The following is a 16,839-nucleotide window of genomic DNA, read 5'->3' as shown; positions in this document are numbered from 1 at the left end:
CGCTATCCTTGCACATCCATGTCCATCGCTCATTCCTGTCTATTGCACATTCCTACTTTAGTGCATTCCTTAATTGTACGACCCTTTCGTGTTTAGTGCTTAACTTGATTATAATAATAAAAATTATAATAAAATGATAATAAAACTGTTGCATCATCATTAGTCAGCGATTTACCAGGCTCCACAGACAACGATTTTAAACCCAACTCACCAATTTACAACTGTGATGAGGTTGAAGAGAAATTAAGTTGAGTTTATCGGACCTGATAGCATCCAACAGCTTCCTGCAAGATAGCATTTTCGAAATAACAGTACCCTTTGTTTACATATTGAATTTATTCATCATTTCCGAAGCCTTGACGAAAGAGTTCAAGGCGGCCACTCACTAATGTTTTCAAGAAAAATGGTGGATCAGAAACCAATAACTATAGGCCTCTTAATATACTAAACGTTAAGTCTACACCATTGCTTGTGTCGAGTACAATAAATTCTACGAAATTCCGTAAATTCTAGAGCATAGGTAAATGTGTACAAGAACACTAATAACGAGTGTACAGTACACAGGGAAAAAGATCACACCCTATGGCCTGAAACAAAACTCATCTCATGTTACACGGGAAGGACTGAGTCAGATGGAAATGCGTGAAATCCGCCCTCATCCTAACCTACGGAACATTGAACACAAGACGCTTTGTGCTTGTTACTTGTCATTGCCGTCACTCAACGCCTGGAGAATGAGGAATGGGAGGCAAAAAGATTTGTTCTAAAAAAAGAGGAAAGGTATATCCAATTCCATCATCAGCACCAAGTCTTTACGCAACAGTACCGCAATGGACAGAAACATAATCGAATCTCCTCTCTATAAACTTGATAGGAATGACTTTAATAATTTAAGTCACGGATTGTACAAACTTGACTACTATTTAGTAGTCAGTGGTGCACAATCTTTAGCAGGTGATGGGAACTCTCATCAAACCACGACCAGCTGGCCAAGCCACATAACCATGCATTCCTTGCTTGACGGGACGGACCATACCAGAATTAATTTACATGATTTGTGTACAGCCTGGTAAAACTCTCCTTCAGTGAACCGATGTTATTGCCTTACGAGGTTGCTTGTATCTGTTATCTATTTAAATGCTCCTTACCTCCTCTACCTAAGTGGCCTAGAAAACTGAAGTACTTGGTACACTGCCTTGAGAGACTGTGAGGTGCCTGGTACACTACCTTGGGAGACTGTGAGGTGCCTGGTACACTACCTTGGGAGACTGTGAGGTGCCTGGTACACTACCTTGGGAGACTGTGAGGTGCCTGGTACACTGCCTCGGAAGACTGTGAGGTACCTGGTACACTGCCTCGGGAGACTGTGAGGTGCCTGGTACACTACCTTGGGAGACTGTGAGGTGCCTGGTACACTACCTTGGGAGACTGTGAGGTGCCTGGTACACTGTCTTGGGAGACTGTGAGGTACCTGGTACACTGCCTTAGGGAAACTGAGATAGATGCTACACTCCCCTGGGAGACTTAGGTACGTACCTGGTACACTGCCCTAGGAGATTGTTAGGCACGTAACTATTACACTGTCCTTTGAAAATGTTAGGTACGTACCTGTTACACTGCCCTGGGAGACTGTTAGGTACGTACCTGGTACACTGCCCAGGAAGGCTGTTAGGTAAGTACCTGGTACACTGCCCTGGAAGACTGTTAGGTACGTACCTGGTACACTGCCCTGGAAGACTGTTAGGTACGTACCTGGTACACTGCCCTGGAAGACTGTTAGGTACTTACCTGGTACACTTCCTTGGGAGACTGTTAGGTGCGTACCTAGTACACTTCCCTGGGAGACTGAGGGACGTACCTGGTACACTGCCCTGGGAGACTGGGCCTCCCACCCTTGTATTTATCACTGGATCCATCCAATTAAAATTTTTGTTCCAAATTCCCAAACTTTAGGACATTAGAGGAAAATTAGCTTGAAAAGAGTGAACAGGCTGTTCCCGCTCTCGAGTCCGCTCTGCTGCCCTGCCAAACTCACACAATTTACTGGTGCTAACACCTTTAATTACACCTCGCCTCGTGTGACTAATTAATTCGGATAATATATTTTTCATGCAAGTCCGAAATTATGTTTTGTTTGGATATAATTTTACTTCCTGTTCACATTTCTCAATTTATTGATACCCGTGTGGTGCATTAAATAGGATTTCAGGTACACCTGTGATTGTGCATATTAGAGCTGCCAGTAAAGCTTTATTGGAAGGGTCGCCCCTCAAACTTTCCGTCTCTGTTCACAGAAAACGAAGAAAGAAGAAAAGAAGTTGGTATTGCGTTAATTATTGCTAAGAGGCACACTAAACCCATCGTACTAGGCACGTAGTTACTTTTATTTGAGTTTTAATTTCATGAATATTTTGAAAACCGGTGCCTCTATTTGACTGATAAACAATCACTGGATGGAGCCTTCATTAACAACCTACATTGTCAGTGTTATTTTTCTACTATGAAAAAATCGTAATAAAACCAACCAAAAAAAAATTAGTCACAGAGAAGTGTATTTCAGTATATATACACCGAAAGTCCACTTCAGTTTCTTTTCTAGAGTATATGAAGCTACTGTACAGGCGAATAAAGATACTTAACTGTTGTACATGTATTACCAATCTGTCGGTATTTTATGCCATGATAATATTCAACGTAACATGAAGGAGCACTACAAGAGGAAAACTGGCTCTTGCTACGCAAGTTTAACTAACGTCCTCTTAAGAAGGAACACAGCTGCAACATTAAAGGATTGAAGTGTTCTTGACTGGTTGTGAAGGGAATATGCAGCTTTTATGACCTTCCTGTTGCCGATAGCCTTTAAACACAACCAAACAAGCGGCAAAAATAATTATTTCAGGCAACACGTTATATACACTGAGAAATTTATATTGTTATTGCATATATTCCATCATTAATAAACAGAACAATGTGCTGGGACTCGAGCCGTGGAACTGGCATGGATCAGCACCACTGTTAGAATCCCTGTCCATTCTTTATTCAATAACTCGTTCATGCGCTATTTAGCTGTGGCAGGTGTGAGAATAGATGCATCATGAAAGCTTCTGGGGTTGTGAAAAGAGATGGTAGGGTCACAGATGGTGCCTCTAATACAGGCATGTATTAGACCTTCGCAGGTGGCAGTTAGAGTAATCATGTCACAGAAGTACTAGTTTCTAAATCTTTCTCCTGTAAGCTCATTTGCTCATTGGTATACTTCAAGGCTTGCCTATGTGCGTGCACGCACACGCATACACAGCGATGTAGTGGAGGCAGGATGCATTCATAGCTTTAAGCAGAGGTATGATGAAACTCATGGTTCAGGGAGAGTGAACTGGTAGCGGTCAGTGAAGAGGCGGGGCCAGGAGCTATGATTCGACCCTGCAACCACAACTAGGTGAGTACAACTAGGCGAGTACACACACACACACACACACACACACACACACACACACACACACACACACACACACACACACACACACACACACACACACACACACACACGTACACGTTTTTGTGTGCGATAATCGCGAACAAGCGATACAAGATGCAAACAACCACAGGGGAAGTTGAAAGATGGCTCTAGGTCTTTCGTGTTGCAATCAACACATCAGGAGCTTGCAGTGTTGCAGAAATGAGTAAGAAGTCCAAGCAGAATAGTTCACGCGCACGTTTCTACTCGAATGAGGTAGGTGACACCAAGCAGACCAGTTGTGCCAGGCAGACCAGTGTCAAGTGACAGAAAGACGACGGCAGAGTATTAAACCATTAGAAAGCAACCAGTCCACAAGCACTGATAATGTAGTAATGACCTAGCGAACATGAAATTAGTGACATGACAATATGAATAATTCGACCAGACTTCGATATCATATAAAAGACCTTAAATTTTGAATACATATATATTTGCCAATTGTCTTAGAAATATTCATATATATTAACAAAACAGGTCTACAGCCGACTCACTTAAAACAAAAAGGAGACATCTATGATTTATCCAGAGGGAGACGTCTATAGTTTATCCCACCATACTCTTGAGCAGACGCTGGTCTAACACAAGAAAGCTTGGAAAAGGCCCTAATTTCTCGACACGTAAGAGGACCCAAAGCATATGTATGGAAATCTGGTTTCAGGTTATACATGATGGCCTCAAAAGCGAATCGAGTATGAATGCTCTTAAACTACCATATAATGAATATTTATCGTGCTGCACAGTTGCTGCTTCTAAAATATTTTTTACAGTCATCAGGTACAAGGAACTAAGAATCTGGCTTCTGACCAGTACACACACACACACACACACACACACACACACACACACACACACACACACACACACACACACACACACACACACACACACACACAAAGACGGGCTGTTCCAGAGATGGGACAGAGAAACAAGAGGTCACAATTGGAAGTTGAAAACTCAGATGAATCAAAGGGATGTTAGGAAGTATTTCTTCAATCATAGAGTAGTCAGACCGTGGAACAGCCTAGAAAGTTAAGTAGTGGAGGCGGGAACTATACATAGTTTTAAGGCGAGGTATGATAAAGCTTATGAAGCAGGGAGAGAGAGGACCTAGTAACAATCAGTGAGGCGGGGCCAGGAGCTATGACTCGACCCATGCAACCACAAATAGGTGAGTACACACACACACACACACATTTTATAAATATGTATAATATATAATATATATAATATATACATATATATGTCGTGCCGAATAGGCAGAACTTGCGATCTTGGCTTAAATAACAACGCTCATCTTGCCATATAAGACAAGTGAAAATTTGTGTATGCAATAATCTCGCCAAAATCATTCTGAACCTAACGAAAAAAATATATTTGATTGTGTTTGTTTAGTACTAAATTATTGTAAAGGTATTTAAAATATATTTAGTTGGGTTAGGCTAAAATAAATTGCTCTTGTTATAATAAGGTTAGGTAAGTTTTCCGAGATTCTTTTGGTGCAAAATTATAAAGTTTTACATTAACATTAATGAAAAAAATATATCTTTAAACGTATAAGAGAAAATTTCAGAAAGGACTTAATTTTGAATGAGTTCTTGCTAATTCACCAGTTTTATATATTCGGCACGACATATATATATATATATATATATATATATATATATATATATATATATATATATATATATATATATATATATATATATATGCAATAAGATCACAGTAAACACGTGGTATCACACTATGCAAAACAACCACTGTGAGAAAACGGAGAAATTCCGCTTGGAATTTAGCTATTTCACAGTGGTTGTTTTGAAATATATAAATTTGCATTCATGCACTTTCACCTTTATTCAATGCCCACTCTGTTCTCAATACTGATATCAATATAACGTTCATGTGAAACACTGTATAACGTTTACGTTATTCTTCATGCAGTGTACACATGACCACTAAATATCATTTACTCATTCCTCTATATAAGCTTCACCATGACCATTAAGCAAAGTGCTACATTATACAGAATGCTCAAATAATTTTCATTCCCTCGAGCTCATCATTCCAGCTCACAATGCTCACTTGAATGCTCATAATACCAATAAATGTTCCCTTCACACTTCACGTTCCTTATGCACACTTTAATTCCCAAACGATATTCATAACCTAAGCTTCCTTTTAATCCATTACCCTAGACTGAATATTTGAAACTCATATTGCATAAACAATGAACTTTTTTTCAAGCTTATTAATGAACCCAGTCTGAAGTTTATGTTGCACATACGTGGCTAACTGCTGCAACATTATAACAAAAATGCAACATATTTTACAGGTTACGGTGTAACTCTGCCTGTCCCCCCACCAGCGCTCGACGTTATGTGTTCACCTGTCCCAATATATCACTTGACACACACACTCACACTGCCAACTCATGCCTAAATATTGGCGGTATTTTTGTTTAATATCACGCACATGGTTAAATCATTCTATATATTTTTTTTATTGAGATATATATATATATATATATATATATATATATATATATATATATATATATATATATATGCAAGGAATTCGCAAGAACAGGCGAAATATACACAAACACTGATCTCTGGCTGAAGGAGACTCGAACCTACGAACTTTGGAACAAGGTACGCAGTGCTTTACCAATCTACCCACACTGGACCAATACCTTGGAGTCCAGCTTGCGCTAGACTTTGATCCAAGGCAGCTAGCTTTCAGGGAGAAGGTTTACGGCTTTTCATCTCATCCCCTGCATGCATCAGCCTTACTAGAGATATTAACAATGCAAGGAATTCGCAAGAGCAGGAGAAATGTACACAAACACTGATCTTTGGCTGAAGGAGACTCGAACCTACGAACCTTGGAACAAGGTACGCAGAGATCAGTGTTTGTGTATATTTCACCTGCTCTTGCGAATTCCTTGCATCGTTAATATCTCTAGTAAGGCTGATGCATGCAGGGGATGAGATGAAAAGCCGTAAGCCTTCTCCCTGAAAGCTGGCTGCCTTGGATCAAAGTCTAGCGCAAGCTGGACTCCAAGGTATTGGTCCAGTGTGGGTAGATTGGTAAAGCACAGCGAACCTTGTTCCAAGGTTCGTAGGTTCGAGTCTCCTTCAGCCATAGATCAGTGCTTGTGTATATATGTATATATATGTATATATATGTATATATGTATATATATATATATGTATGTATATATATATATATATATATATATATATATATATATATATATATATATATATATATATATATAATGTACACCACTTGTTAGTGGTTACAATAATCAATAACAACACTGCGACTAGCTGGGAGATCGAACCCATGTTGCTTTAGCCCGCCTCATAGTGAAAATGCACGACGCTCTAACCCACTGGACCATACAATTCTACAAGAGCCACGCACCCAGCAGAGCTACGTGTTGTACTGTGATCGGAGGACATAGGATGGTGTGGGTGCCTCAGAGTTAATTTCATTCTACTCCCCGTTTGGTATACTAGCCTCCATAAGCAGTATATATAGAATGAAATTAGCTCTGAGCCACCCACACCATCGTATGCCCTCGGATCACGGTACAACACCTAGCTCTGCTGGGTACGTGATTCTTGTAGGATTGCATGGTCCAGTGGGTTAAAGCATCGTGAATTTTTGCTGATCCTGAGCTGGGTTAAAACAACACGGGTTCGATCCCCTGGCGAGTCGCAGTGTTTATATATATATATATATATATATATATATATATATATATATATATATATATATATAATATATATATGCAAGACAAGCCACGGGGGGGGAGTGGAAATCATTAACTCAAGTACTTTCACGCCTCTCAGTGCATCATCAGGAGCTGTGCAATGTTGCAAGACAGCAACCAAAGCAGGGAGAGAGGTCTCAGAGTAGCGTAGTGCAGATGTGTCACCGTCCACAGTTACCCTTAGATTGTGGTTAGCGGTCGGTGCCAACCCCACCCTACCATCATCCCCCTACTCCTCATATGGGGTAGGAGGGTTTCTGAGATGTCAAGTATGTAAGTATAAAATATAAAAGCCAGCCCTAAGCTTTTTCTAATCGTTTATAACAGGTCGTGTGATTTAAGAAAATACGTTTCTCGTTGGATAGTATAGACATGGATTGCTATTATTCTGTGTGACCTTTTTAAATAAAAGAAAGGGATAGAATGTGCTCTTTGTTCGTTTAAATGTCCTACTCTGAGGTACTCAAATGTTCTAATGTTCTACCTAGGTACTCAGAAGTATCTCTTTCTAAATATTGTCTACTATTTTTTCTCACTGTCAGTTAATATGCCATACATGGGAATCTTCTTTGCCTTTCCGATAATATTTATGATTCTACTAATACCCTTTAACCTCTCCTTACGTTATCTCGTAATTTTGTGTGCTTGTCACTGTATGGTACACTAACAGCTACACGCGTTATTTAACCATCACAATTGACGTGATTTGAAGTTTTGGTGTGTAGACACTGGTCGGGCGTCACGAATCCATCAACCCACCTGGCATAATGAACAATCCTGTGATTTTATATAGCATTGTTTAAGATTGTGTATAATATATATATATATATATATATATATATATATATATATATATATATATATATATATATATATATATATATAACAGGCGTTAAGGCAGGTACAAGAGATGTTATTAAGGAAGACTGAGCTTAGCTTTATATAATAGGTGGAAAAGGAAGCTTTTACGTGAGTAACTCTAAAATACATTAGTGTATTAAATAAAGATTGATCAATGGAGCACACGAACAAACTTTAAAAAAATAATTAAAAAAGGAAGTTTGAATATTTTTAGCTGCGATGAACCAGCTAAACTGGGTTCGGCTTGTGCAATGGAATCTTCTCTTGTTGACAATAAGAATATTAAGTTTGACAATAGGGTTACATTCGTCAATTTAGTTTTGTTGCTCTTACGTATTTTTCAGTAATTACAGTGTCTGAGCATTATTACTCGTGCACTAGAAGTCATGGAGACATCCTCCTTTTGTGGAGAAAATTTCTCCAGAAAGGGGGGTATGAGCACCTTTTAGTCTCTGAGGAACAACCCTCTCAGAAAAAGCAAATGGCATCTTGCTTCTGATAAACAATTTAATTTGAAGTAGATGTAGCAGCAGCGTGTACCAGAGGGTAGTCACGTACCCCGCTTTTCGCACTGCAGTGTTCATTGCTATCGAGTGATAATGAAGCGAGGAAAAGGACTCTTCTTACCTTGTTAGGAAAGGTACAGGGAAATTCTGCATCACTTTAACTGCTATGTAGGGCAATAATGAACTCTCGTCGATCAATAGATATCAAGAAAATCTATTACTTGTATTGAATACTGTGACGATGTTTAGCAAGAAGGGAAATAATGCTGAATTCAGCAATTCCTATGTAAGAAGGGGCGCCCAGGGCGAAGCCACCACAAGGGGTCAGATTGCTTTAAAACATGTGGGGGGAAACATGTTTATCGCCGGAATAACAGACAAAGAACACTAGTGATCCGTGCGTTTTGTTTCTCAAATGACAATCTCAAAAAATCGTGGTAGAACTATTGCGGTGAAGCGTACTTATCTTCCTGTTGTGACCTTACTACGAAAGGACAAATATTGATAATGGTGTAGTGTTAGTGTGTTGTAAACAATGTTTAGGGAGAGACACTGCACCGTGAGACACTACTACTACAGTCAAGACACCAATACCGGGTTACTTCCCTGCCACAAGTCAGGGAAATTAACGGGTCAGATACAAATACCCAGGCAAGTCTAGTCAGTAATGAACCAAGGTTGGCTGCAGCAGATAGCTAGATCATATCTTTTCTAGATTTACCAAAATAACTCGTTATTAGAGGGCCATTGAGCCCATGAAAGTAAGTTTCTGTTTAGCAATGTCTAAATGAAATGCTGAAATATATACGCTCCTCAGGGGCAATTATTTACTCATTAATTGAATTACCCACAGCCCAAGGATGGAATCTGACGGCTCCTGAAAGGACTGGGGACGGCTGCAGGACGTTGAATCGTCATTCAAGCTATGTACCTTCTATAGTCATTTAACTTGCTTGTTTCTACATGCTCCAATTCCTTACACCCTTGGCTGGCCGCAGTCTTTCTATATCAATGTCCGTCATCTCGCTCATCATGACCGGTTGCCGCGTCATTCACTACGGCAGTCGACCATCTTGATCTATACGGTGGTAATATCGAAGCATTATTCGACCGCTCAGCTGCTTGCCTTCTCCACTGCTTGTTGTTGGGAACAATGCAACCGACCCACACTGGCCTATCTAGGCACTAGTTAATCCAAGAGGGAAACTTAATAATCTCCTTGCCCTGCTGGAGTTAGCAGGTCCCCAGACGCAGAGAGGAAGCCTAACTTGGGGGGACCCTCCAAGACGCCAGATGTACTATATCTTAGTGTTGCTGTATCACTTGTAAAGACAGTTCAAAGCACCTGATGCATATCCCAAAGTGCTACAGTAATACTTTTGAAAACCATACTAGTATACAAATATTAATAGATGCAAATCTGTCACTAAACACAGAGAGATAAGATAATTATTCACAGACAGATATACTCTTTGCCGTATATTCGCTGATAAACATAGAATACATACCATATACTTAAAACGTGTGATTATAATTCTGTAACGACAGAAACGCTTTATGAAGGTTATTTGCGACCTCTGTCTTTGGCGCTACTGCTCATAGGATGTGCTGTGAAAGCATTCTCGACATTTCTTATATTAGACGATAAGTAACATTTACCCGAACAGACGAAAATCAACGCTTTTGTGATAAAGAAACTGCATGTTCACAGCAGTCTTATCTTGTGACGTCGTTTCTCTCTATTAAGAGCTGTGTCAAGACAGTGAAATGAGTCAAGAGAGAAATGTTGTCACAATAAATGCTTGCTCTGAACCAATGTCAGTGGTACTCCTTTGTATTCAGCGCGTTTGCTTATTGATTTTTTATTGATTCTACATAAATTTGTGTGTATTTCTGACTGTCCACTTATGGGAGAATAGAGGTTAACTTTGTTCGCGAAAATTGGGAGAGACTTTAATCAAACGGTTCCAAACTAATATTCTCTTTCGTATTTAACTGGCTCCATGTTGTTTCTGTCTTGTAAATGAAAACACTATGACACTGGAGGAGGATGGGTAGGATGTATAATCATATGCACGGTATAATGACCAGTGGACAGGTCCGCCAGCGGAAGGCCTCATTAAATGACAAAAAAAAAATCCTTGAAGCGATTCATATGATTATGGCCCGTGTCAGGACTGTTTTTATTTCTCATAACAAGCACACTACCACCACGTGACTTATCTATTAATCCCCTGGCTCAGAAGTGAAGCTTTGTTCATTTTGTCACCTCATCTATTTAGTTTTTAACAAGATTACTTGTGTAACGAAGCAACTTGCCCCTTTTAACCAATTTGTGGGAAGGATAAATTATCGTTCGTGTGTAGTAACTATGTTCCAGCGTTTCAAATGTTTGTGGTAATTATTGTGAACTGTATTAGAACACTGTAACTGTTGAACTATTAAACACACAAATGATGAAAATATGTATAATTAGGTAGCTCCTAATGAAGACTTTTTTTTTTTTTTTTTTGCCTCAATCAAAAGCTTTGTTTTCATTTCATATCCGAGATGGCCTCATCCGATCGGCCTCAAATTTCCAACGGCGGTGTACGGTAACTAGAACAAGATTCAGGCAACTGCTAGCATGTGCATGTACCCTATAACCAAATTGTGTAAAATAGATTGATTTATTCCCGTTAACTCTTATTAAATCACATGTATAGTATTCTGGTCCCTGCACTATCCGAGAAAGGTATCCCCTTAATCCATAACCCGAATTCCCTGTGACTCAATGGACGCAACAGAAATTGTACAGCGTGCGGCAGAAGTTAATAATGCAGTTTAACATTTGCTTTGAAGATTTAAAGGGAATCCGACGAGGTATTCACAAGGCGTCATCGGAAAACTATTTTCCAAATTTTATCAATAAAAATGGTAAATTAGGATATTACACAACCCAAATACAATTCAGACGTTTGAAAGATCAGTATCCAAAAATACACAAGCACATTAAGCTTAAAGCCTCTCGGAAGCTATTCAGAAATTATCACATGAAAAGCAGTATTTTAAATTTTCCGATTTCAAAAAGAGCAAATAGGGACCTATACAGATTAAAATCAATCCATTTTTTATGGAAGTAGGAGTGACCACCTTTAAAGAAAGTACAATAACTTAATTTTATCTAAATGTACAAGCTGTATAGTCCTTGTGGCTTAGCGCTTCTTTTTGATTATAATAATAATCTAAATGTACATAAAATAAGAGTTATTTAACAATGGTCTTGGGGTCACATAAGTCTTAAAATTTAAGCACACAGAAGAACATGAAGTTGCTTTAATCTAGGATAACCAGATAAAATAAAGCACTGAGACTTATTTTTGATAAGAGGCATTTTCCAATTATGTGACTTATTTTTGAAAAGAGGCTTTCTCCAATTATGTGACTCATCTTTGATAAGAAACCAATTAGACTGATAAAATTGTCACAACATAACGCAACCTAGCATCAAGAGATTGCACTGAAAATTTAAATTTGTCCATAAGCTGCATTTTCCAGTTATTGTACAGAATCAAACCAAATGTGTCTACATAGCCTACTACCATGGAACGTTCCATCTATTTCATACGATGACTCAGCTCATAATTGTTATATTGTAATCATAGGAAAATGTTAGTAGAATGGAAGGCCAGTAGAATGGAAGGCATACAGATTCTATCCAAGTATGGGGAAGATAAAGAATTAAAAGGCACAATACAGTGGACTGGAACAAAGCACAAACAACCCGCACATAGGAGAGAGGAACTTACGACGACATTTCCGTCCCACTTGGACCATTTACAAAGTCAGTGTGACTTTGTAAATGGCATGTGTATGTGGAAGATAAACCCAGTCCCTTTGATCAAGAGCACATTAATGCAAATTATTAAAATAAGATAAAATAATAGTATACCATTTCAAGATTAATAAGTGGTAAAATCTCATCTGCACTCTCCATTAAATATATCAACACTCTTCTAAGTAGGATACACCAGTGGAAATATAAACACATATGCAGTATAATGTGATCCTTTATTGACAACGTTTCGCCCACACAGTGGGCTTTTTCAAGTCACAAACAGATCTGAATTGTGACTTGAAAAAGCCCACTGTGTGGGCGAAACGTTGTCAATAAAGGATCACATTATACTGCATGTGTGTTTATATTTCCATTGTGTCGGTATTTTACACCATTTATTTCCAGGATACACCAGTGTTGAAATACTGAAGCCGATCAGAGGAGACTCTCCACCTATCACACGGAGAGAATATTATGTGAATGGCCTATGAAGAATTCTGCACTGAGCAGCCACGCTTGCAAATAAGCCCATGAATCTTTTCCAAGATACATTACACAAGCGTTGAAAACTGGAAGGTAGTCGAATAAAGTGTTCTTGAGTAATAAACGATAATGTGTGAGAAAGCAAACGAAAATGTTGCTGAGAATGTTCCGAAAAAATAGGAGTCTTTCTCGTTAAACTTAAAAACACTTTAATACCTCGGATTTCTTTTAAAGTTTACGTTTTATATTTACATTCTATTTAAGTTCTCTACAATACCGTAAGAAAAAAAATTTGTCTGATTTTTTTTTTTTTTTTTTTTTTTTAAGCCAAAAAAATGGCAGTCGCACCTACACAGCCAAAAATTCAAACAAAATTACTTCCTTTTAAGATTCACTAGCATTTAGCGTTTGAAAAAAAAAATTTTAACAAAATTGGCAAATTAATTTTCATGTCTGTAAGTTGTGTTATAATAAAGTCCACCAGTGATAAAAGTTTGAAGTCGAGCAGAAAAAAATTCATAAAATAATTCCATCGCATGCATTTTAAGATGCAAGGAGCCGAAGTAATGCAGTAGAGGAATACCGTTTTGAAATTCTACATACACCTAAACAGATGTAGATATTGCCTGACACTACATCAGTCTAACTTTATGTATTCTATACATTACCTTTCTCTCCTGTGCGACCTATTTCGTTACCTGTATACTCATGTGGTACAGATTTTTCTCCATTTCTTCTAATTTTGTCTACTCTTCATAGACTTACCTTTTACAGTACACACTCATGTTCTGATACCTTCTTTAGTTGCATGTGTGTCCTGATGTATCTCTGATTATGGTTTTTCTTGCTCCTAGATATATCTTCTATCTTTTCTATTCAGTTAAATCTACTACTGTTTAACGTGTGTATTTTCTTATTTCCTCGCTCTGTAATTGATTGTTTACCTTCTGGTTGTTTCACTTTAATCATGTCTACTGAATGATTTTTTCTTTCCTTACACAAGTATTGAATTTTTAAATTCACCAATTCTTATTTTTGGGGGAATCCATGCTAATGTCAAACTAAATGAAATATTTAAAGTATATTTGGTTAAGCTAAGACGGCACAAAACAATGTACACAAGCGACGAAGTTACTTAGACTTCCGTCCCTAAGAATATCACTTTCAACTATCCTCCTTGTGGAAGGTCGGAGAGCACTTAGATGATCAAAAGCTTCAGCGGTGGGTTATGTGGTTAAGACGCGCATCAGGAAACAATTGTTGTGTTTCCTGACAAATCTTAATTAACCTAACCTACCCTAACCTAACCTAGTGTGCTCACTGCTGTCCGCATTCTCATGCACCCAGGGTTGACTCCTGGAGACTAGACGTTCCTCATCGTTTCCCTTTGGCTTTTCTTTTTTCTGACACTGGGACATAGCTAGCCGTCTACTGTGCCTATTGCTAATAAATAAATAAACCTCTGCACATCACATAATGATGGGCTATTGCAGCAGCCACCGCTGGCTTACCTGTGCTGCATACACACAGCGGTTCAGCGTAACTCGGGTAGTCGACAACACCAATGACTTCTGGCTTGTAATGAACTTGGTGGTCCAGCACCTACAAACCAACGAACAATGGTTTAGCTTCTCCATGCTTGACTCAGTGTTCAGAGTATCAGTACTGTGGGCAACAGCAGCAGCGACTGGTTTACCTGCGCTGCACTCGGTGGTCTGAGTGGCGGATGCTCTTGCAATTATCGAGTCTGGAATAAGCGTCTCACTCCACGCGCTAACCTGAAGAAATACTCTGCTTTAAGTCTGTAACCACAACTACAAGATTCAGCATAACCACAGCTGCAAGATATCAACATAACCACAGCTACAAGAAGTCAATATAACCCCAGCAACAAGATACCAACAAGGTTAAGCCCTATAAACAGGTAGTAATTTCCACTATCAGCCAAGCTGCAGGGGATGGCCGGGAGCCAAAGAAATTAATGGACTATACTGATAGCTGGAGGATAAGAATGAGGGCAGGGGGAACAGAACAATGTGAAGTTTCTCTACCCCTCTATCCATCTCTCTCACTCTCACGTCTCTCTCTCTCTCTCTCTATCTCTCTCTCTATCTCTCTCTCCCTCGTATAACTCCACCCTAATCAACACACTTCCCTGCACCTAACCCTAAACCCTTTCCTACACTCATTCCAAAACCCGCCACTAAAGCCTATACTACACTAATCTCTACACCTCTTTTTTCCATCCTCTTTCCATCTAATTCATCCTTCGCCTCTCTCTCTTCCTCCATCCTTCCACCCCTCCCCCCCATTCCTCCAAGATCCCTTCCCCGTTCCTCCAATATCCTTCCAACGACTTCCACCCAACTTTCTTCTATGCACCCCTCTATCCAACTTCTATCCATCCTTTCCTCTAACCTCCAGCTGGGAGACAGCTGGCATCAACCTTGTCAGATCATCTCACCTTCTGGAATCACAACAGTGTCACTATCACAACCCTAAGGAAAACAATAGGATTGATAAATTGAACTTTCAAAATAATAGATGCCAAGCCAATGATACTCTTAAAGTCAATTGTTATCTCCAGGCAGTAGAACTTACGTACTCTAACAGCTCCGTTCAAGGCAAGTGAAATTGCAGGTATGGAGAAGGTGCATAGTGCCTTCACTGCTTGCATAAATTTAATTATATTCCTAAATAACTAGGAACGAGAGGGGTATAATCTACACTTGGAAAATTCTTGAGGGATTGGTCCAAATTCTCACAAAAATTGTCCCCCCTTGAAAATCAGGGGTGCATTGAGTATACCAAGAGAAAACTCAATAAGTAAAAAACAGTCAAACTTTTCAACGTCCTCTCTGTATTAATAAGACGAATTACCAACAGATTCCTGGCTGGCTTCAGCCAGGGGTGAGGGGCTCTTGATTTAGGGAATTGGATCTGTGCTTCAGTTCCCCGAATTAAGCCTGAATGCCTTCCACATCCCCCCCAGGCGCTGTATAATCCTACGGGTTTAGCGCTCCCCCTTGATTATAATAATAATAATTCAGCCAGGGGTCTGTTGTTGAGAGATTTACACGCCACAAGATTAGAAATTAAGATGTTCCGTCTATTCTGCACATGAATATTAGGAGTGTTATTTATATCTCCTCTATTTTTAGTAAGTTCATTCGCGAAATCATGACTAAAATTACTGATGCCTAACTGGGCAAACTGCACAAGTCAATAACACGTGTCAATTAAATTCTCTATAATTGCGACACTGAAACAATCACCGCGCTCAATTTTGCGACGCCTCAAATTTAGATGTCTAATTTGAATCACAGATGAGTTTTCGGTAACTTTTAATATTCGGCTCTGAGCAAATTTGATTTTAAGAGGTGATGGATATTGGACAGTTCTCCGCGGCGGCTCTGACGTTGATGTAAGCACATGGGGAATAATGAGAGATGTAAAAGACAGAAAAAACAAAAGGCAAGTGTTAAATGGCTTATAACCGACAAATTGAAAAATGAGACACTTGTGCTACATTTGGGAATCTTAATGAAACGTATCACTAGCTAGTGGTTTCTTCAGTCCAATACATAGAAAAACGGTGGAAGAGGAAGAGGAGTTACATATAATCAGTCTCTCAGCCTGGAGTTTTGTGTTCAGTCAGTCAGTACCAATGTGTGAAGCCCTGTAACATGTAATTAATTCCCACATCATACAAAGGACTGCAAGACGCATCATTGTCTGCGAGAGACATTAAAAGAAACACCAGCAGAATGTGAGCCCATCAGAAGATATCCTTGTTGGCAGAATAAACAAAATTAAAAAGATAATGCCCACTTAGTACGGGAAATGAATGCAATATGATAAACTACTCTAGCTGTAG

At 39.1% G+C, this 16,839-nt stretch overlaps 1 long non-coding RNA gene across 1 annotated transcript in view; it reads left to right on the top strand.

The window, feature by feature from the left end:
* LOC138854610 (uncharacterized) overlaps positions 1 to 7,527 on the top strand; it is a 395,142-nt gene extending 387,615 nt beyond the window's left edge. Inside the window, exon 4 of the long non-coding RNA XR_011393795.1 lies at positions 7,375 to 7,527. This is a non-coding gene — a long non-coding RNA (uncharacterized lncRNA). The remainder of the gene's footprint in view (positions 1 to 7,374) is intronic.
* The last annotated feature ends 9,312 nt before the right edge of the window (positions 7,528 to 16,839 follow it).

Source organism: Cherax quadricarinatus, chromosome 64, assembly GCF_038502225.1.
Source record: "Cherax quadricarinatus isolate ZL_2023a chromosome 64, ASM3850222v1, whole genome shotgun sequence".
Lineage (NCBI taxonomy): Eukaryota > Metazoa > Arthropoda > Malacostraca > Decapoda > Parastacidae > Cherax > Cherax quadricarinatus.
This window is presented reverse-complemented; position numbering and strand designations above follow the sequence as displayed.